Below are 20,985 nucleotides of genomic sequence, written 5' to 3'. Positions count from 1 at the left end.
GCTGCATTGAAAATGGTCCGCCTCTTAACGCCGCAGGTTTGAAGTGGACAGATGACTTTGTCCATGACTGCCTGTAACTTCGCTGCAACACATCTGGCCGCCAGCTTGTAATCAGCATTCAGCAGCGTAATTGGCCGCAGATCGGTGACACGACACGGACCCCGTTTTTTGGGGATAAGAACAATGTGCCCTTCGAGAACCTGACTCGGGATGACGAAGCCGCGAAGCACTTCGTTCACCAGTACCGTAAACTTGTCCCCTACAATATCCCAGAAAGTAATATAAAATTCTGTAGGGAGACCGTCGGGTCCAGGCGACTTGCCCGTTGCACTGGCTTTCAAGATCTGTAACACGTCCTGATTAGACACCTCTGCAACCAGCTCTTGACGGTCAGGTTCGGACATGCAGTCGACTAAGTCATCTAATAAAAGTCGCGTGGCCTCTCCGTCCTCGGTAGCATCGTGAAAGAGCGAAGTATAATAGTCGGAGATATGACGTACAATTTCGTGCCGCTGCGATAGGACAATCCCCGCATCAGTTTCTAGCGCATCAATATACTTTTTGCGAGCCTGTGTCTTCTCCCGGGCAAGATGATAGAGCGACGGCTCCTCGTCATCGATGTGGCATAACGGACGGCTCCGAACCGTTAAACCTCTCGACCTTTCCCGGTGCAGCCTCAGAATCTGGGTTTTAATTTTGCTCAGGCGGAGTCTAATATTTGCGTCGGGGCCAACAGGTGCATGGATAGCATCCTGTAAGCATTGCTGATAAAATGCCAACGTACGCCTGTGCCAGTAACTCGCTTCTCGACTATATAATTGCGCCGCCTTCCGCAAAATCGGTTTGGCATGCGCCACCCACCACTCGATGCGGGACCCGTAAGTGTGGAACTTTGCTAAACACTGCTGCCATTTTACACGTATCTCCGCACGGGGCCCTTCGGCACCCAGATGGCCGGTATTTAATTTCCAATATGCCGGAAGAGATTTCGTGCGACAGCACTGCAACCGCAAAACACACACGTAGCCACAGTGATCACTCATGGCGACAGGCAGAACCTCGACTGCACATAAAGCGTCTGTGAGCTCCCGTGAAACATAGATCCTATCAATTCTACTGGCCCCTCCAGTAGAAAAGTGCGTATACTGCGTCATAATGGGATGGTAGTGACGCCACGTATCACGCAAGTCCGCTGCATTTAAAAGGGTAGTCAGTTCAGCACATTTATTGGGGGTGGGGTATTGGTCAGCAGAGGCAACAACACAATTAAAATCGCCACCGAATATGATGGGGCGAGCCGTAGCCAAAAAGTTGCATATGTCCGTGGTAAAAAAACTAGGGCGTGTGTGTTTTTGATCAGTCCCCGAGGGCACATAGACGTTGACAAATTGGACTCCCTCAATGACACACGCTGACACGACCATTGGGGAGAAGTTGGATGTCCATAGGTTCAAAAGACGACTTATATAAAATCGCAGTGCCACAATTATTATCACTATTCAGATTGTAAACAACATCATAGCCTGGGATATTGCTAAAAACGTCATTAGATACTTCTTGAAGAAGGGCAATACCAAAATTTCCATGAAATAAAACGTCTTTAAAAGCTGCTACCTTGTGCACTGCTGAGATACCGGCAACGTTTAATGTCAAGACAGAAAACATACTCGTTGGTTGTGGGTGCGTTGACATTTTAAGCAAATGGACAATACAGAGCAAGAGAAAAAACACCAACGAAGGGATAAAATACCGGATTGATACTTAAACGAACAGCAGCTGGCATAAAAATGGAAATTTCAATAGGTCTTAAAACACTGTAGTGGTTAGTAGCAATTCTACAAAAACATGTCACGACAATACACTGGACGCAGTACAAGACACAGTAGTTTCCAGGTCAATGGCAATGTAGGTGGACTCATGACAACGATGTGGGTCTTCGCACACGTCTACTGGCCCCCCTCGTCCTCCTGCTGCTGCCACCACGGGCTGTGACTGTCAGGTGGCGGGGGTGGTCGTGCGTCACCCGACGACTGGGTGGCTTCCGCCTGGCCGCCGCGCGATGTTACGGCCGGCTGTGACGGCACCGAATATTTGCGCGGGCGCTGTGGTAACTGCTCACTGGCCTGTTCTAATTTACGCTTTGCAGCAGCAATGTCCTGTTCCTTCCCGACACTGAGAAATTGTTTCAAGTGAGCAGTGTGTGCTCGAATCTTCTCTGTCCTGGCGGGGCTGCTATTACGGGAGGAACCCTGTGACATTGCCTCACTTTCACTGCCACTCTCCGTGGCTGGCGGATTCGCGAGGGCGGCCGGGTTCGGATCCCTGGCCTGTTTACCCTTGCCCCGCTGGCGGCGTTGCTTTTTACTTTCCGCTGAAGGCGTTACAGTTTCGGCAGAAGTTGGCACCGGGAGGGGCGGCGGGGGTAAAGAAGCGTCTGTTGCCTTCACCGAATCCGATTGAACGGCATCAGTAATAACAGGGCGGACGTCCCTTTCGTTATCAACCCGGTCGGTCGGGGCAGGCGGGTCCTGGACAACCTCCATTTCCTCCTGCCCGACAGTAGTGTTACTATGTTCCGCGACGGACCTGTCTTCGACAGAATCAACGGCCGACGGTCGGTCGGTCGGTCGGTCGGTCGGACCGGTAAAGGTTGTTCCTGCTACAATCTCACTCATAAGGGGCACAAATTTATCGCTACCACCCACAACATCTTGGCGCGGTAACTGAACAGGTCGCCGTCGAGGGCAGTCACCCCTTAAATGTTCCGTGGAATGATATACGGCACATGTCGGCGGTTGCCCGATGTATGAGATCTGTGCACGAACCCCACCGATTACAAAGTAGGAAGGAATATGTTGTTTCAGATCCATCCGTACACTACGGACACCACTAGCAACTTTATAACGGTATGCACTAGACCATTTCTCCATTGTAATGTTCAGAACGTCACCAAATCGCGACAAGGCACGAGATAAAACTTTATCAGGGCATTCAGACGGTACATTAAAAACACGGACAGTTAGAATTCCAAACCCTGACGCCACAATTTGCACATTACTAATACTGCCGTCTGCATGTTTAAAACGACGACTGCCACCAAATTTAGCAACAAATTTTTCACACATGTCCCCGGACGTAAATTTCAAGAACAAGCAATACTGAACAAAGTCCAATTGAAAGGTGTCTACGATTTCTTCCGGTATCTTTAAGTCTTCGAATAACCATTCGTGTATTTCAAATGCGGTGGGGCGGACAGCACTTCTATCAAATACACACTGAGCGGTGTTAGCTCTCGAAAATGTCGACATTTTGTTACTTACAAATCTTCAAAGCAGAAATCACGAAGAACGAAGCGCCAAAGTCCCGGCGATGTAAACAAACACACGACGGCAGCGGAGCTCCGCACGACGTGCTGCCGGGTGCTTTCCGCGCAGACGTCTGAAGGGAAAGTGGGACTGCCGTCCAGTGCCGTCGCATCCTCCCGAGAGAACGTTGCAGACGCTGAATTATGCACTGCACTGCTTAAAAATGAAGCTCCAGAGCGTTCCTCTGAGTACTCTTGCGGCGCCGGGGACGGCTGTTGCCAAAGTGGCCAATTGTGCGTGGAGACGCTGTCCGAATGCGTCTGGATGTACTGGCCTGCCACGTAATGCGCCTACAGCTACGATCACCCTCGGCCGCTGCCGACAGGCCAGAAGCACATACAGCGCGGCGTGGCAGCAGGCAGCAACGCGGTGGTGGTGTAATGGTCAGCATAGTTGCCTTCCAAGCAGCTGATCCGGGTTCGATTCCCGGCCACCGCAGCGGGCCGTTATTTTGGCGTATGAATACGACTGCGGCGCGCCCTTAAACTGAAGTTTTTTCCCGATCGCGGTCCGCGCAGACCACCCTGAAGCGTGTCCCCGTGTCTCGACTTGTCTCGACTTTGTGAGAGCTGACGCTTTCCAGTCGACCTATATGAAAATGACAAACATGAGAAACGACTGAGAGAGGTAGGGAGAGGCGAGCCAATGGCCACACAACACGCTCCCTCATTTCACGGTGGCCGCGCGGCGCGGCTTAGCATACCGAGAGGTAAAACGTGGCGCCAGTGTCTCTGACCGAATCGGGCTGCAGCTCCGAAATCGAAGAAGAAAGGAAAATGGGAATTAAAAGTGCCAACAGTACCCTCTGTTCCCAGGTGGTCAGTCACCAAAGTGCTGACAGAGCCCAAAGTTGTTTAAACAGCAGCAATCGGACTTCTTCTTTCTTTCCTCTTTATCGTATTGTGTATGGAAAGGCATTGCCGAGTGAATGCTATAGTGCTTGCCGACAAGTGGAGCTCAGATCCGCTGTTAGCTTCCACGCAGAGTGAAGAGTTTTTGCTCATCTTAATCTCCAGCTGAAACTGGCGTTGCCTTTTCGTAGCCGTAAAATCTTAGTGGCCCGTGGGGGGATCGAACCCACGACCTTCGCGTTATTAGCACGACGCTCTAACCAACTGAGCTAACGGGCCCCGGCACTGGCGGTTGCACAGCCTTACTGTGGAACTGCGTGGCATAATGCGACACACCATTTCTAGGGTCATCGTGTGCCTGTTTCTCTCTACTATGTTCTGCTGACGGTCACGAAACTATAGCTACATTGAGAGCAGGACGCGAAACGGCAGCTCGGACACATGAAACTTGTCACGATTCGCGTGGAATAAATTACGTTCCGGTACCGGGATTCGAACCCGGGCCTCCAGCTTCAAAGACAGGTATCCTAGCCACTAGACCACACCGTACGTACGCATGCGTTGTACGGTTTAGAAGGTCTCTTGTCGCATTTCGTGTCGAATCCGGCGTCGGCGATCTTCTTTGTTTGCGAGCATCTTTGCGAATACTGGCTGGCAAGGCGCACACCTCAAAAGTGTCAGAGCATTGATTTTGGCCTCATACTTTACTGCGGGAAGAGGAAAAGCAAAGCAATAAGTAGCCATAACAGGAAGTAAACATTTGCACGCTGAGGCGTTGAAACGTTGTGGATAACAAACAACAAATACGTTGGTTGCCTAGCAACAGCACCGCCATCAGTTACAGAGAACTACATGCCCCTGGCTGAGCGGTTCTGGCGCTACAGTCTGGAACCGCGCGACCGCTACGGTCGCAGGTTCAAATCCTGACTCGGGCATAGATGTGTGTGTTGTCCTTAGGTTAGTTAGGTTTAAGTAGTTCTAAGTTCTAGTGGACTTATGACCTCAGCAGTTGAGTCCCATAGTGCTCAGAGCCATTTGAACCATTTTTTGAACTACATGCCCCGGGTGAGGATCGAACTCACGACCTTAAGATTATGAGACTTACGCGCTGCCTACTGCGCTACCGAGGCACGGACGAACCGCCGCTCTGGAAATTTGGTAAGTAGCACAGAGAATATCACATGTAGAGACAGTGTACTTCCTGGGTAATGTGTGCTGTTGCTACACGTCCATTCCCGGCACAGTAGACTGAAGTATAGCTGCAGCTTTTTACAACGGAAGGTAGCCTGCTTGTCGTCGTTAAAGTTGATTGCCTTGGAGGCACATGGACACGGCAACTCGCGAGTACAGGCCGACGCTAGTCTGCAGAACAGCAGACGAGCGGCCAAGTGAGGAGTCGTACGTGCTGCATGTTTGGTTCTTCTTACAGAGAATCCCGCTATTCACTCTTGTAGTTGCGCGTATGATGCTAATTGCTAGTTGCTTCTGCACCCTAAAACAAATTCTTGTAGCTTATGCAACGAGAGCTCGAAAGACACGCGCACCATTATCGCAAGAGAAACAAAACTGATGCATCGGCCGGGAATCGAACCCTGGCCGCCCGCGTGGCAGGCGAGCATTCTACCACTTTTTTTTTTTTTTTTTTTTTTTTTTTTTATAGCAAGTAGGTCAGGGGGCAGAATGGGCAGGGGACGTACTTGGTGGCCTGGCCACGGTGTCCCCGTCTCCTGACAGGATAAGGGAGAGGCAGCGGGAAGGAAACATTGTACATTTAGATAATTTTTTTTGTATTAGTAACAATAATATTTTATTTATTCATTTAAATTTAATGTCCCAAAAGAAAAATCATAGTCTGCAGAACAGCAGACGAGCGGCCAAGTGAGGAGTCGTACGTGCTGCATGTTTGGTTCTTCTCACAGAGAATCCCGCTATGCACTCTTGTAGTTGCGCGTATGATGCTAGTTGCTTCTGCACCCTAAAAACGTTGCAGCGCTGAATTCTGCACTGCACTGCTTAAAAATGAAGCTCCAAAGCGTTCCCCCGAGTACTCTTGCGGCGCCGGCGACGACTGTTGCCAAAGGTGGCCAAATGTGCGTGGAGACGCTGTCCGAATGCGCCTGAATGTACTGGCCTGCCTCGAAATGCACCTGCCAGGTACGATCACCTTCGGCCGCTGCCGACAGGCGGGAAGCCGACACAGCGCGGCGTGGGGGCGCCCGGTTGTGCGGTGGTGGTGTAATGGTCAGCATAGTTGCCTTCCAAGCAGTTGATCCGGGTTCGATTCCCGGCCACCGCACCGGGCCGTTATTTTGGCGTATGAATATGGCTGCGGCGCGCCCTTCAACTGAAGTTTTTTCCCGATCGCACCGCGCAGACCAGACCGCGTGTCCCTGTGCCTCGACTTGTCTCGACTTAGCGAGAGCTGACGCTCTCCAATCGGCCTATATCAAAATGACGGGCATGAGAAACGACTGAGAGAGGTAAGGAAAAGCGAGCCGATGGTCACACAACACGCTCCATCTTTTCACGGTGGACGCGCTGCCCTGCCTTTTCGTAGCAGTAAAAGCATACTGGCCCGTGGGGGGATCGTACCCACGACCTTCGCGTTATTAGCACGACGCTCTAACCAACTGAGATAACGGGCCTCGCCATGGCCGGTTGCTCAGCCCTACGCTGGAAACACTAGGCATCAAGCCACACGCCACTGCTAGGGTCTTCGTGCTTTTGCTTCGCTCGTCTATGTTCCGCTGGCGAGGTTGCCCTGGAAGTGCGTGGCATAATGCCACACACCATTTCTAGGGCCATCGTGTGCCTGTTTCTGTCTACAATGTTCTGCTGACGGTCACGAAACTGTACCTATATTACGAGCAGCACGTGAAACGGCAGCTCGGACAGCTGAAACTTGTCACGACTCGTGTGGAATAAATTCGGTTCCGGTACGGGGATTCGAACCCGGGCCTCCAGGGCAAGAGACAGGTATCCTAACCACTAGACCATACCGTAGGTGAGCATGCGTTGTACGGTTTAGAGCGTCTCTTGTCGCATTTCGTGTCGAATCCGGCGTCGGCGATCTTCTTTGTTTGCGAGCATCTTTGCGAATACTGGCTGGCAAGGTGCACACCTCAAACGTCTCAGAGCATTGATTTTGGCCTCATGCTTTACTGTAGGAAGACGAGAAGCAAAGCTGTAAGTAGCAATAACAGAGCGTAAACATTTGCACGCTGAGGCGTTGAAACGTTGTGGATAACAAACAACAAATACGTTGGTTGCGTAGCAACAGCATCGCCATCAGTTACAGGAAATTACATGCCCCAGGTAAGGATCGAACTCACGAGCTTAAGATTATGAGACTTACGCGCTGCCTACTGCGCTACCGAGGCACAGCCTAAGCGACGCTCTGGAAACTTGGTAAGTGTCACAGAGAAAAATCACATGTAGAATCAGTGTACTTCCTGGATAACGTGTGCTGTTGCTACACGTGCATTCCCGGCACAGTAGACTGAAATGTAGCTGCAGCTTTTACAACGAACGTTAGCCTGTTTGTCGTTAAAGTTCATTGGCTTGGAGGCACTTGGACACGGCAACTCGTGAGTACAGGCCGACGCTCGTCTGTAGAAGAGCACTCGAGCCGCCAAGTGAGGAGTCGTACGTGCTGCATGTTTGGTTCTTCTCACAGCGAATCCTGCTATTCGCTCTTGTACTTGCGCGTATGATGCTAGTTGCTTGTGCACCCTAAAACAAAACAAAACAAATTCTTGTAGCTTATGGAACGAGAGCTCGAAAGACACGCGCACCATTATCGCAAGAAAAACAAAACTGATGCTTCGGCCGGGAATCGAACCCCTGCCGCCCGCGTGGCAGGCGAGCATTCTACCACTTTTTTTAAATTTTTTTTCTGCCTCCCAACTCCCCTTATAGCTCTCCTTGCTCTCACCAATAACACCTTCCTCGGCGAGCTTCAACGCTATCATATCTGTCGTGATAGGCGCTCGTCGCTGACGGCTTCTCTCTTGGATCATGGTGTGAAAATCAATAAATAAGTGAAAATTCTTACACAAAATCAAATCCTCTGTCCATCCATGGAATGCATAATAAAAGACACTGTACCTCTTCAAACGATAAAAATGTCATAATAAATTATCCATCCGAAAAGAAGTCACAGGCGACTAGTAACTACAATTCTTAGGAAAGTTCTTCTTTAAAAACACAATAACGTCCATGTCCATTCTTGGAGAACAAGATGCGCGTGGAGAAGACAAACTATAAACTGATGTCCATAGGAAGAAGGTAGTAAAAGGAAAGTTAAATCATATTGTCACTTCCACGTGAGAAACGAAATGCATCACCGCTGTAAGTCAAATAAAGGAAATAAATAATTTTTTTCTTCTGTAGCGCATAATATCCTCACAGACCCATCAAAGCCATCGGGTCAAATTCAAACAAAAGTGATTGAAAACACGAAAAATAATAGATATCCTCTTCAGTCTTAAATGGGGTTTTCAATGTATCAATGACTGAACGTCTTCGCGTAACCATGTTTTAACGCCGCACACAGAAAATTGGCAAAAAGTTCGTTATAATGTTTCAGCCGCTGTACATGGGAATGTGCATCCCACAAGTATGCTAAATAAGTATACACGTCCTTGACTTGGCAGTCCAGAATGGCGAAGACTGTGTGACCTAAGAGCCACACCATGGTATTGTGCTTCGCGCGAGGGAAGGGTTTAAATCCTGGCGCAAGAACATCATTGAGAGTCACGTGCGAGGGTGTCGTCCTTTTGATCAGAGCCACCATGACCCTACACAGTTCCCAGACGGCCGACACAAGGCCACATCGAAATCGATGCTCCCGTGTGTCTGGAACGCCGCAAGCTCTGCAGTTGGCAGACGGCAGCAGGCGGATGTCCGAGAGACGTTGGTTAGTGGCCACCGTATTGTTGACCAGTTTACACCACTGGGACCGAACGCCGGAGGGCAACACGGAGTGATGAATATTAAGCCACACTTGCCGCCAGTTGGTCGCGGGGAAGCGAAGAGCGAGCTTGTGAGGTGGTGGCCTCCCCACCATTGCCGCATACAGTCGGAGAACATTCCTGTTCCTGTGCAGCGCCGTTTCCAGTACGTAGCTGCGCTGCAGGTAGTAAGCTCTGACGTAGCCGAGTTGATACGGGATGCCCGCCACGGACACCGGTGCGCTCTCGGAGGGCGACCGGTAAGCGACGAGCATGGCCGCCGCCGTTCCATCCGGGCTGTTAGCTTGCAAGGTGGCCATGCGGTGCACCAGCAGCGCCGAACACTTCTGGGAAAAATCGATGAGGCCGAGTCCTCCGAAGGTGGTGTCGAGGACGCCGGTCGCCGCCCGAACCTTGAAGATTTCGTGGCGCCACAGGAGCCAGTAAGCGGCCTGCGAAAATGATCGGGCGAGTGGTCGTGGAACGTCCAGGAGTTGTGCCGCGTACCAGGCCTTGGAATACACGACGCTGTTAATTAGGTCGACCTTCTGGAGGAGGGTGAGGCGTCGGCTGGCGTAAGTCTTACAAAGGCCTTTGACATGATTGAGCAGCCGGCGCCAGGTGCGCGCCCGCATCTGTTGGGGATTAGCAGTAACATCAAGGCCCAAGATCGTATGATTACGGGCGACGCGAAACCAAGTCTGATCGGGATCCACTTCGCAATTTGCTAAAGGAATCATTACAGTCTTCTTTGGATTTATCAGGGCACCCGACGCACATTCATACCACCTCAGTAAGGGCCGGAGGTGATGAAAATCGTTGTCGTTGCCGATAAAAACACCTACGTTATCAGCGTAAGCGAGACACTTCACTGGGGCATCATGAATATCCACGCCGCCTATCGTGCGGTCTAGCGCACGTAACAGTGGGTCCAAAGCAATTACAAAGGGGTACACAGGTAAGGGACAGCCCTGTCGCACCGATTGACGAAAAACAATATGTGGCGTTCGCCATCCATTAATTGTGACCACCTAGATGGCTCTTGTCAGGAAATGGCGAATCACGCGAATAAAGTCGATGCCAAATCACATCTTTTCCATAACTTGCAGCAAAGAACCGTGGCTTATCCTGTCAAATGCGTTGGCAAAGTCCAGAGAAAGAACACCTGCTGAAAGGCGATGGACGGCGTAGTAGGCGATGACGTCACGATAAGTAGATGCCGCATTGAAAATGGTCCGCCCCTAACGCCGCAGGATTGAAATGGACAGATGACTTTGTCCGTGACAGCCTGAATCCTCACTGCAACACATCTTGCCGCCAACTTGTAGTCAGCATTCAGCAGTGTGATTGGCCGAAGATCGGTGACACGGCACGTACCAAGTTTTTTGGGGATAAGTACAATGTGCCCTTCGGAAACTGACACTGGATTACAATGCCGCGAGAAACTTCGTTCATCACTACTGTTAATTTGTCACCTGACAGAAACGCCACCATAGTGAATAGCACTTTTCGTGCAGCCACAAGTTGTCGTGTTATGATTCAAACTGTGCACAATAGTAGTAGTAGTAGTAATAGTAGAAGAAGTAGTAATAGGTTTATTCGTCTGTAGATCTCTTTTTACAGATGCGAGATGCCTTTAATAGGTTCCACAACGAAACATTGTCTCAAATTTGGTAGAAAATCCGAAGAAATTCTGAACGTATGTAAGTACACAAGCGGCAAAACGCAGTCAGTACCTTCGCTGCGCAGTGCCGATGGTACTGTTACCGACGACTGTGCCGCTAAAGCGGAGTTATTGAACGCAGTTTTCCGAAATTCCTTCACCAGGGAAGACGAATGGAATATTCCAGAATTTGAAACACGAACAGCTGCTAGCATGAGTTTCTTAGAAGTAGATACCTTAGGGGTTGCGAAGCAACTCAAATCGCTTGATACGGGCAAGTCTTCATGTCCAGATTGTATACCGATTAGGTTCCTTTCGGATTTCGCTGATACAATAGCTCCCTACGTAGTAATCATATACAACCGCTCGCTCACCGATAGATCTTTACCTGCAGATTGGAAAATTGCGCTGGTCGCACCAGTATTTAAGAAGGGTAGTAGGAGTAATCCAGCGAACTACAGGCTTATATCATTGACGTCGGTTTGCAGTAGGGTTTTGGAGCATATACTGTATTCAAACATTATCAATCACCTCGAAGGGAACGATCTATTGATACGTAATGAGCATGGTTTCAGAAAACATCGTTCTTGTGCAACGCAGCTAGCTCTTTATTCGCACGAAGTAATGGCCGCTATCGGCAGGGGATCTCTAGTTGATTCCGTATTTCTAGATTTCCGGAAAGCTTTTGACACCGTTCCTCACAAGCGACTTCTAATCAAGCTGCGGGCCTATGGGGTATCGTCTCAGTTGTGCCACTGGATTCGTGATTTCCTGTCAGGAAGGTCGCAGTTCGTAGTAATAGACGGCAAATCATCGAGTAAAACTGGAGTGATATCAGGTGTTCCCCAGGGAAGCGTCCTGGGACCTCTGCTGTTCATGATATATATAAATGACCTGGGTGACAATCTGAGCAGTTCTCTTAGGTTGTTCGCAGATGATGCTGTAATTTACCGTCTGTTAAGGTCATCCAAAGATCAGTATCAGTTGCAAAGCGATTTAGAAAAGATTGCTGTCAGGTGTGGCAGGTGGCAGTTGACGCCAAATAACGAAAAGTGTGAGGTGATCCACATGAGTTCCAAAAGAAATCCGTTGGAATTCGATTACTCGATAAATTCTCAAGGCTGTCAATTCAACTATGTACTTGGGTGTTACAATTACGAACAATTTCAGTTGGAAAGACCACATAGATAATATTGTGGGGAAGGCGAGCCAAAGGTTGGGTTTCATTGGCAGGACACTTAGAAGATGCAACAAGTCCACTAAAGAGACAGCTTACACTACACTCGTTCGTCCTCTGTTAGAATATTGCTGCGCGGTGTGGGATCCTTACCAGGTGGGATTGACGGAGGACATCGAAAGGGTGCAAAAAAGGGCAGCTCGTTTTGTATTATCACTTAATATGGGAGAGAGTGTGGCAGATATGATACGCGAGTTAGGATGGAAGTCATTAAAGCAAAGACGTTTTTCGTCGCGGCGAGATCTATTTACGAAATTTCAGTCACCAACTTTCTCTTCCGAATGCGAAAATATTTTGTTGAGCCCAACCTACATAGGTAGGAATGATCATCAAAATAAAATAAAAGAAATCAGAGCTCGAACAGAAAGCTTTAGGTGTTCGTTTTTCCCGCGCGCTGTTCGGGTGTGGAATGGTAGGGAGATAGTATGATTGTGGTTCGATGAACCCTCTGCCAAGCACTTAAATGTGAATTGCAGAGTAATCATGTAGATGTAGATGTAGATGTAGTATACGACAAAGTTTAGACTAATTTAAAATAAGCTAATTCGTATATATATACACTTACAGACATCTAGTTAGAGACAATCATTAGATTTATTCGTGGTATACAATACAGTTTTTACAAATAACTTATTCCATAATGTAATGTCACACTGTTCACTCATATCTCAGTACCACACACTATACACACATTGTTTCATAACAACTCACTCACTACACACACACACAGACACACACACACAGACAGACACACACATACATACAATGGTGATCTCTGGGCCATTTTCTGTACTGCAACTTCTCATTTGCTATCCTGAAAAACTGAGTCAGCATCACTCTGTAATGAGTGAGATGTTGAGCTCAGAAAGAGGAAGAGGTGTTAGTATTGTGCTATGCATAGCTTGGGGGTACGTTTTTCTAGAAAAGGAAAACAGTAGGAAAAAACATAGTGTGAAGGTGTTATGTGGAATGCTGGATGTTTTTTCATAATGATTATTATTTACTTCTATAACTTTTTCTTAACCAGACCCCTACTCTGGTTTGTCTAAGTAATCCTTCAATGTATAAAATATATTGCATAACAAGTGACTTTTAGCTGCCTTTTTAAAGAAGTGTATTTTTGCAGTTTCTTTAATCTCTTTTGTTAATAATTGTACAGAAATATTGGTAGAAAACTCTGTTTTGGGTTTTATGTTTATTTTTTATTGGTAAATGTAAGTTGAGTCTAGCTCTTGTGCCATGGTCATGGACAAAACTGTTTGTGCAGAAATTACCAATGTAGTTTTTGATGTGTACAACTGACTGGTAAATAAATGTATTCACATGGAGCAGTTAGAAACCCCATTGTTTTGAACAGATCTTTACAATGAACTTGGACACCATTTTCGGTTATTATTTTTATGGCTCTTTTTTGAAGTTTGAAAATTGTGTTCATATTTTGTACATTTGTTCCCCAAAAAAGAATGCCATAGCTAAGAATTGATCATACATATGAATAGTACATAAGTAAAAGACACTGCACTTTACACACTGATGATAGGATTCTAAGGACATACCATGTTGATGACATTCTATTTGCAAGTACCTTTGTGTGTTCATACCACTTGTTAGGGATCACTATTCATTCCTATAAATTTTGCATTTGTTACACAGTCTATAGAGGTACCTTATAGATTTAATTTAACATTGTCATTTTCCCTCTTCAAACTGAAATTAATGGCATTAGTTTTCTTTATGTACAAATGTCACTTTATTGCTTATTGACCAATCATAAACTTCCTTGAGAGTTTCGTTTGCTTTCTCTGCAAGGAGTTCTCTTGCTTTCTCAGTGACTATAATATTTCTTTCATCAGCAAAGAGAATTTTTTTCACCTTGAGTAACACTACTGGGAAAGTCATTGACGTATATCAGGAATAGTATTGGTCCTAATATGCTACCTTGTGGAACCCCTATATTAATGTATTTTGGTTCTGATAAGTGTTTTACTAAATGTTTAGATCTATTTGAAGTATGTGTTACCTCTACTCTTTGTACCCTATCTGCTAGGTATGATCGAAACCAGTCATTAGCTACCCCTCTTATTCCTAATGCTTCTAATTTATTTAACAGAATCTTGTGGTCGACTGTATCCAAGGCCTTAGAAAGATCCAAAAATATGCCTGTCACACACTCATCTTTGTCAAGAGAATCAAGTACAACTTTTGTAAATTCTGCTATGGATGACTCCATATGTTTGCCACTTCGGAAACCAAACTGTGATTCGCTTAAAAGATTCTATTTATTTAGGTAATTCATTAATCTGTGTTTCATAATTGCTTCTATTATTTTAGAGAATGGTGACAGCAGGGAAATGCGCCGGTAATTTTCTGTGTATTCTGCATTACCTTTCTTAAGCAAAGGTACAACTCTTACCTGTTTTAACTGCTCTCGAAATGTCCCTGATATGAAGGATTCATTTATTATGTTTGTTAAGGGGCCTTGCATAATCTCTGTGCATTGTTTCAGTTCACACAATGGTACTTCATCTGAGCCTACCGACTTTTATTTTTTAGTTTTTGAACAGTTTTATTGTCTTCATTCTCTGTGGTTGGAAGTAACATCATTGTACTTAGTGCAACATTATTTATAGGTGTTATATTTGTCTTGGGGAGTTGTTAATGTAACCTCTGTGCAATACTTGAAAAATGCTAATTTACATAGTTTGCTAAGTGTTGTGGATCATTTATTACTTTATTCCTCTGCCTTACCAGTATGTTATTCTGTGTTTGTTTGCATCTCTCCATTTCCTTTTTTGTAACATCCCAGACTGCTTTGTTTGTATTCTCTGCATTGTATATTATTTTGTCATTAAATGACTGTTTTGCAGCAATCAGCACCTTCCTATAGATCTTTTCGTATCTATGATAGAAATTTAAGAATTCTGGATGATTGCGACTCTTTTTCATGGAACTGAGGTATTTCAATGTTTGGAAGGACTTATTTATACCTGCTGTTATCCATCTGTTTTTGTGAGATGTTGATACAGACATGCATACTTTTGGAAATGCCTTTTCAAAGTTCAATATAAATAATGTGCAGAATTAGAGAATTTCATATTCACATTGGTTTCCTTCTACACTTCATCCCAGCTTTGTTTCGCTAGTTCTTTTGAAAAATCTTTTATTTTGATTTCTGATTTATGTCGTTTGTTCGACTATAGTTTAGGGAATGATTCGATGCCTGATTTTACTGTCGTTATTTGACAGAGATGGTCTGATATTCTGAGATCTTTTACAGCTACAGCACATTTTCCCCTGTCAATATCTGTGGCCACATGGTCAGTTACTGATGCAGTGACTGTAGTAACCCTTGTTGCACTATTGACCAATACGGACATTTCAAAACTTTGAAGGACATTTATGAGGATGCTGCTTGATTCATTCATGATATTAGTGTTCATGTTAATGTCCCCACACAAATTATGTTGATCTTTGTACTTGAGGCTTTATCTAGAACTTCTGTTAATTTATTGAAAAAGTGTCCATACTACCACTGGGAGATCTATACACAGACAAAATGATTAATTTCTTGGTGATATCAAGGTCTGTTAGTTCAATAGCTGATATTGCAATGTGTGTGACTTCACTTACTGTACTGAGGCCATGTCATGATTTGAACTGTGTTACTTTTCTGAAAAAAAATGCATGATCCTCCACCCCTTGAAGCAGTTCTGCAGTAAGACAATGATAATACTACATGTTGAATTTCTGTGTCTCTACACCAGTGCTCAGCAACACAAATTACTGTGCAGTTCAAAGATTGTAGCTCTACTTCCAATAGTTGTATTTTATTTTTTATTGATTTCATGTTCTGGTGGAGGATTTTTAAGTCTGTGAAATGTCCCATGTTACTCTTTCCAATTGTTTTTTTTTTCCTTTGTGACATCTGGTATGTCATATTTGGAATGTGAGAGATGGTTTTAGTATTTTTTAAACTGCTGGAGATACTCTTTAGGCAGGGGAACCCGTAGTTTGGATTTGTCCTAAAAAAGACTTACTTTTTCTACCAATGACAACAGGTATTTGACCATGTGTGGCCCGAGACCCACCCTCTATACTTGATGCATGACGCGCAACTTCACTCCCGATGCCCATGGCGAGGTCCATCTTTACAACCACGACACCATGCAGCGCGGTACACAAGGGCCCAACAACATGCGGAATGGACTGTTCAGGATTGGAATCTCGTTCTCTTCACCAATGAGTGTTGCTTGTGCGTTCAATCAGACAATCGTCGGGCACATGTTTGGGGGGAACCCGGTCCGGCTGAACGCCTTAGACACACTGTCTAGCGATTGCAGCAAGGTGGAGGTTCCCTGTTGTTTTGGGGTGGCATTCTGTGGGGCCGACGTACGTCACTGCTGATCATAGAAGGCGCCATAACGGCTGTATGATAATTCTCCGACCGACAGTGAAACCATATTGGCAGCATATTGGCGTGGCATTCGTCTTCATGGACGACAGTCCGCGCACCCATCGTGAATATCTTATGAATGACTTACTTCAGAATAACGACATCGCTCGACTACAGTGGCCAGCATGTTCTCCAGACATGAACCCTATCAAACATGCCTGGTATAGATTGAAAAGGGCTGTTTATGGACGACGTGACCCATCTACCACTCTGAGGGATCGACGCAGAATCGCCATTGACGAGTGGGACATTCTGGGTCAACAGTGCCTTGATGAACTTGTGGATAGTAAGTTACGACGAATACAGTCATGCATCAATGCAAGAGGACGTGATACTAGGTATTAGTGGTACCGGTGTGTACAGCAATCTGGACCACCACCTCTGAAGGTTTCGCTATATGGTGGTACAACATGCAATGTGTGGTTTTCATGAGCAGTAAAAAGGGCGGAAATGATGTTTATGTTGGTCTCTATTCCAATATTTGTTACAGGTTCCGGAACTCTCGGAACCGAGGTGATGTAAAACCGTTTTTGGTGTGTGTACTTTGTGCAACATCAAAAATTTTTCGCCGTTGAATATTCGTTGATAACTTGTACTGTACTTCTAATTCTGAATCTGTAATCTCTATTGCAGAAAGTATATGTAACGTGTAAAAGGTGTAATAGAGTACTATGAATGTAATCTGAATTGCCAGTGAAACTGGTATAGGCATGAGTATTCAGGTACAGAGATATGTAAACAGGCAGGATATGGCGCTGCGATGGGCAACGCCTATATAGCACAAGTGTCTGTCGCTGTTGTTAGATCGTTTACTGCTGCTACAATGACAGGTTATCAAGATTTAAGTGAGTTTGAACGAGGTGTTATAGTCGGCGATGGGAGACAGCTTCTCCGAGGTAGCGATGAAGTGAGGATTTTCCCGTACTTTCCATTTCACGAGTGTACCTTTAATATTAGGAATCCGTTAAAATATCAAATCTCCGACATTGCTGCGGCCGGAAAAAATCCCGCAAAAACACGTGCGAACTATTCAACGAAACATCATCGATATCTGCTTTCGGACCCGAAAGCCCACTCGTGTACCCTTGATGAGTGCACGACACAAAGCTTTACGGCTCGCCTGAGGCCGTCAACACCGACATCGGACTGTTGATGGCTGGAAACATGTTGCCTGGTCGTACGAGTCCCGTTTCAAATTGAATCGAGATAATGGACGTGTATATGTAGGAAGACAACCTCATGAATCCATGGACTCTGCATGTCAGCAGTGGATTTCTCAAGCTGGTGGAGGCTCAGTAATAACGTGGGGAATGTGCAGGTCGTGTGATATGGAACCCCTGATATGTCTAGATACCACTGTGACAGGTAGCATGTACGTAAGCATCCTGTCTGATCTCCTGCATCCATTTCTGTCCATTGGACAATCCGACGGACTTGGGCATTTCCAGCAGGACAGTAGAACACTCCACACGTCAAGAATTGCTACAGAGCGGCTGCAGGAACACTATTCTGAGTTTAATCTCTTCTGATGGCAACCAAACACCCCAGACATGAACATTATTGAGTATATCTGGAATGCCTTGCAATGTGCTTTTCAGAAGAGATCTCCACCCTCTTGTACTCTTACGGATTTATGGACAGTGTAGGCGCAGCTAATTCGTTAACCTATAAGTACTAAGAGTACTGCAGGAGTGGACAGACGGAGGGATCTACAGTCCCAGCTACTGCCCGTCCCATAATTATCCCTGTCTCTGCAGACGATTCGGGGTTCTCAACCAGCAGCAGCAACAGCGGCAGCTCAGTATTGTCGTCGACTACATTATTCGTCGTCCGCACAGCTACAAAGTCGTAAGACTGTTAACTTACAGAGTATAACTAATACTGTACAGTCATTGTCCAGTGGTATTTCTTTCACAAACTTCACTAAAAGCACGTTGTATATTATCACGAAATAGGGGAGAGAGTGTCACTGACATAATGCAGGATTTGGGATGGACATCACTAAAACAAAGGCGTTTTTCGTTGCGGTAGAATCTTCTCACGAAATTTCAAGCTCCGATTTTCTCCTCCTAATGCGAAAATATTTTGTTGACACCGAATTACGTAGGGGTAAACGATCATCATAATAAAATAAGGCAAATCAGAGCTCACACAGATAATACAGATGTTGGTTTTTTCCGTGCGCTTTTCGAGATTGGAATAATAGAGAATTATTATCAAGGTGGTTTGATGAACCCTCTGCCAAACACCTATGTGTGACTTGCAGAATACCCTTGTAGAGGAAGATGTAGATGTACTTTCTCAGTTGAATATTTCAGGATATGTAAGTGCAAACTCACTGCTTCCAGGTTCGTTTATTGTTGTGTCGTGGAAAAGCGTGATAACCTTTTGCTGTCACGCCAGTGATTATTTGTTTAAATTTCTTTGCCATTACCTTCCTTAGGATTCTGGATATTTATTGCCATAGTTGGCTAGGGACCGTTTAAGTATCCAATTTTTGCTAATCAGTATTTTTTTGTGTTAAATATTACGTGGTACCCTTCCCTCAGTGCGGTTCGTGAGCGATTGCACTAAAGTCCACCCATTTCAGAATTGTTAGCAGTATTTAATTTTGGTTTAGAATAGGTTCATCCATCAGAAGGGTATGTTGTACACTGTCTCCTACTAACCAGAATTATTTTCATTCGGTAACGGTAGCCTTACTCACTGTAAAATTTCATTAAGTATATGTGATGATGGCCAGTTATATCGCTGTAGGCCGATTTCGGAGGGGGAGGTTATACGTTGTTACGCTAGTGACAGGACAGTATCAATTTGGTATTGTTCTTGGCACGAGTTTCACTTCCCGCCGACAACAGCACAGCAGAGGCAGTCGTCATGGCAGAAGGGATAGATACTTGTGACGGATGGGTCAGTGTGTGTGTGTGGGGCTCTGCAGGCCTACCACCAGAAACACGGAAGCTGTGTCACGTTCAGTCGCCGAGAAAATGTTGTTCAGAGAGTAATTGCCAGGGGGATAGCCAAAAGATAGGGACAGAAAGTTTAAATTTGGAAGATACAATTACGAAGATATTGCAGATGGTGGGGGATTTTCAACTTATAATGGGGGCAGTGAAAACAGGTCTTTCAAATGAAATTTCAGTTGTTAAACCTGAAATCTCAACTGTTACGACTGAATAAATTCAAAGATAGATGAAGGAAACTCTAGATTAAAGAGCGAGGTAAAAGCTGAAGTAAGGAAAATTAAAACGGACACAAAGGATATGAATGAGGGGAAGTTAATTGACTTTATAGCCGAAATGGGCAAAATTACAGATGAAGTAAACTGTGTGGTTGAGAAAGTACCTAAACGACGTCAAAAAAATGAATGGATGTACAGATGGAAAACATGCTTGGTGAAATGAGGAGTGGTGTAGATAATTTTTTGCTGAGGGAGAATGCAGTTGTGGGAGAAACACGAACTTCACTCCAGAATGTGTCTGAAAAAACTGTAGACTGCGAAAGGGTCATCGAAAAAAATCAGCGGAGTTTGGAGACGATGAGCCCGATATTAGACACATTAGCGACAGATCCATCCGCCACTTTGAGTTTGACTGGGAATTCAGTTTGCTAGCAATGGAAAGTACCATACGATAGATTTTTCTTGCCTCATGTAGAGACAGTTTCACACCAGGCTTGTCTGACGCGACAAAAACGAAACTAGTGAAGAGACTGTTAGAAGAAGACGCGCAGTTATGGAGAAATTTGTTCAATGATTTATTCGGCAGTTACGAAGAATTTGAAATATGTTTTGTAAATAAATTATGGAGTGAAGCGAAACAGACAAGAATCCAAAACGATTTCCTGAACGGCCCGATTTATAGACATGGCAATATGACGATGAGAGAGTTTTGTATTGGCGAGGCTAAAGTGGTACACATAACTCGACAAATCAAAGTATAGCGCTCAAGCGAAGACTGACAAAACTACTGAAGTGGGGCCTACAACCCATAGCTCAACACATACCAATTCTTGGATTTTGTAGAAAAACTGGAACAAACGCTCAGCTTTAAACTGCAGGCTAGGAAGTGGGAACTACACCGGAGATTTTAACCAGCACAAAAGGGATCAATTCAGTGAATTTCACAGCAAAAGCAATAATTACGAAAACAGTTCTCAAAGTGGGAATGACCTGCAAGAAAATATTACAAATCGGTACGGGAAACAAAGTCTTGAAGGTCATTACAGCCTCAACAAGAGACCAGAAAACTTGATTTCCCCTCATCTCGGGTCCAGAGATGTCAGACTAAACTGACGTGCGGAAGGGCAAAGTAGACACTGAATATGAAGGGCTATAAGGAATTAGAAGGCAGGGCTGAAATTACGGTAATGGAGATTGCAAACGAGGACAAGAAAGCAGAGAGAAATTAGAAGCAAAATAACAGTAAAGACAGAGAAAATATGGGAAAGTTGTATTAGATGACG

At 45.5% G+C, this 20,985-nt stretch overlaps 7 non-coding genes across 7 annotated transcripts; 2 read left to right on the top strand and 5 right to left on the bottom strand.

Annotated features, from left to right (window-relative positions):
* The first annotated feature begins 3,731 nt into the window (after positions 1–3,731).
* On the top strand, positions 3,732–3,803 carry Trnag-ucc (transfer RNA glycine (anticodon UCC)). Its single transcript has one exon. It is a non-coding gene; the product is annotated as a tRNA-Gly (tRNA).
* Positions 3,804–4,421: 618 nt separating this feature from the next.
* On the bottom strand, positions 4,422–4,495 carry Trnai-aau (transfer RNA isoleucine (anticodon AAU)). The gene has a single exon. It is a non-coding gene; the product is annotated as a tRNA-Ile (tRNA).
* A 198-nt stretch (positions 4,496–4,693) lies between these two features.
* Positions 4,694–4,765, bottom strand: Trnaq-uug (transfer RNA glutamine (anticodon UUG)). The gene has a single exon. It is a non-coding gene; the product is annotated as a tRNA-Gln (tRNA).
* A 508-nt stretch (positions 4,766–5,273) lies between these two features.
* Trnam-cau (transfer RNA methionine (anticodon CAU)) lies at positions 5,274–5,346 on the bottom strand. The gene has a single exon. It is a non-coding gene; the product is annotated as a tRNA-Met (tRNA).
* A 1,094-nt stretch (positions 5,347–6,440) lies between these two features.
* Trnag-ucc (transfer RNA glycine (anticodon UCC)) lies at positions 6,441–6,512 on the top strand. The gene has a single exon. It is a non-coding gene; the product is annotated as a tRNA-Gly (tRNA).
* A 275-nt stretch (positions 6,513–6,787) lies between these two features.
* Trnai-aau (transfer RNA isoleucine (anticodon AAU)) lies at positions 6,788–6,861 on the bottom strand. The gene has a single exon. It is a non-coding gene; the product is annotated as a tRNA-Ile (tRNA).
* Positions 6,862–7,523: 662 nt separating this feature from the next.
* Trnam-cau (transfer RNA methionine (anticodon CAU)) lies at positions 7,524–7,596 on the bottom strand. Its single transcript has one exon. It is a non-coding gene; the product is annotated as a tRNA-Met (tRNA).
* Positions 7,597–20,985: the final 13,389 nt, after the last annotated feature.

Source organism: Schistocerca serialis, chromosome 2 (assembly GCF_023864345.2).
Source record: "Schistocerca serialis cubense isolate TAMUIC-IGC-003099 chromosome 2, iqSchSeri2.2, whole genome shotgun sequence".
NCBI lineage: Eukaryota > Metazoa > Arthropoda > Insecta > Orthoptera > Acrididae > Schistocerca > Schistocerca serialis.
The sequence above is the reverse complement of the archived record's forward strand: the minus strand, read 5'-3'. Positions and strand labels throughout refer to the sequence as shown.